The following is a 2,362-nucleotide window of genomic DNA, read 5'->3' as shown; positions in this document are numbered from 1 at the left end:
GGATACATGATGTACAACCTAGCTGAAATGGCGCAGGGATACAACCAAATCCCGATGAAAGAAGAAGACCAAACAAAAACAAGCTTTGTCACGGACGAAGGGACCTACTGCTACACAATGATGCCATTCGAACTGAAAAACGCAGGGGCAACATACCAGCAACTGATGAAATACATGTTCAAATATCAATTCGACAAGACAATGAAAGTATACGTCGACGATGTGATCGTAAAAAGCACAAGCGAAGAAGATCATCCCAAAGACCTACGAACAATGATGGAGATACTCGACAAATTCAATATGAAGAGGAGCCTATAGAAATATATGTTCGGGGTGGAAGGAGGAAAGTTCCCAGGGTACATGGTGTCACAAAGAGGAGTGGAAGCAAACCTAGAAAAAATTAAGGCCATCTTGGAAATGACTCCACCAAAGAATCAAAGGGAAGCACAGATCCTCAACGGAAGAGTAACGATCCTGGGACGATTTATCTTGTCATCAGCAAAAAGATGCCTCCCATTCTACAACACGCTGAAAACAAAGACGTTCAAGTGGGGAGAAGAGTGCGACCAAGCCTTTAACGACCTAAAAAAGTTTCTAACAGAGCCACCGCTGCTGAGCCGACCAAAGGATGCTGAAACTCTATGCCTATACATTTTTATGTGCAGAGACGCCACTGCGACAGTTCTAGTAAGAGAAGAGGCAGGCCAACAACTGCCGGTATACTATGTAAGCCGGACCTTAAAGGATGCAGAGCACAAGTACCCGAAAATAAAAAAGATGGCGCTGACACTAACAACAACGACAAAGAAATTGAGGCCATACTTCCAAGAACACCCAATAGTCGTACAAACCGACCAACCACAACGGCAGGCGCTCTAGAGGCCAGAACTCTTGGGAAGAATGGTCAAATTGTCAATACAACTAAGAGAGCACGACATTAGTTATGAACCCAGGCAAGCGATGAAAGCTCAAGCATTAGCCGACTTTGTAGAGGAATTGACCGGATGTTCGGCGATAGAACCAGAAGTGAAAGAGCAATGGGAACTCCACGTGGACGGAGCAAAAAACGAAAAAAAGGGCCGGAGCGGGAGTCATCCTTAAAGGCCCGCACTAGGTGCGGATCGAATACGGAGTTTGCCTGAATTTTACGGCAACAAACAACATGGCAGAGTATGAAGCATTAATAGCAGGGCTGACGCTGGCAGTTGAAGTAAGAACCGAGAACTTGTAGATCCACTGTGATTCACAGCTGGTAGTGGGACAAATAGATGGGACATCGCTACCAAGGAAGAAAACCTGCTAAAGTACCACAAAAGGGCAAATGAGCTTCTACAAGAAATTGAGAAGCGAGGAGGACAATGGCAAATAAAAAAGATTGGAATGAAAGAAAACGTAGAAGCCGACGCAATTGCAAAAGCAACATCAGAAACAAGCGACAAATTTCAAACAATGGAATTCAAAGAGAAGATAGCATCACCAACAATCGATGTGCAAACAAGTTGCCCCATACAAGAGCTGGACGAGTGGATGGAGCCTATCTGGAGATACCTAGAGGAGGGAAAGACCCCTGAAAACCAGGGAGAAGCACAAAAAGTGAGAAGGACGGCCAGCCGATACACGATTTATGATGGAATGTTATATCGAACGGCCGTAAGACACCCATGGCGCAGATGCGTATCTCGCAGAGAAGGGCAATATATTTTATGCGAGCTATATGATAGGATATGCGGTGCACACGAAGGGCCAACAACCATGTTAAGAAAAGCATCTTTGCATGGATATTATTGGCCAAGCATGGAAGAAGACTCCAAAGAACTGGTAAAGAAATGCGACAAATGCCAAAGGCACGGGGACAGGTTGCACATTCGAGCTCAGGAAAAAAAGCCGACGCACAGTCCGTAGCCGTTTGCAAAATGGGAATAGACATCATATGGCCATGCCCAACGGCGAAAAATCAGAAAAAATTCATCTTTGTGGCAATCGACCACTCCACAAAATGGGTAGAAGTATAAGCGGTCTCCACGATAACAGCGACCAAGGCTGAGGAATTTTTCAGGAGAGAAGGTATACCCAAGACCCTAGTAACGGACAATGGAAAGCAATTCGACAGTGCAACTTTCAGAGGCTTCTGCAAAAACCTTGGCATAAATCTGCAATTCATATCGGTGGCACACCCCTAAACAAACGGAATGACGGAGGTTACCAACAGAACAATCTCCAAAGGATTGAAAAAGAGGTTGGACGAAGCAAAGGGTAAATGGGCAGAAGAGCTGAACAGCGTAGTATGGGCATATAGAACAACTCCAAGGAAGGGAACAGGAGAAACACCGTTCCGCTTAACATACGGGCTAGAAGCGGTCAT

This window comes from Mercurialis annua, linkage group LG2 (genome assembly GCF_937616625.2).
Source record: "Mercurialis annua linkage group LG2, ddMerAnnu1.2, whole genome shotgun sequence".
Lineage (NCBI taxonomy): Eukaryota > Viridiplantae > Streptophyta > Magnoliopsida > Malpighiales > Euphorbiaceae > Mercurialis > Mercurialis annua.
The sequence above is the reverse complement of the archived record's forward strand: the minus strand, read 5'-3'. Positions refer to the sequence as shown.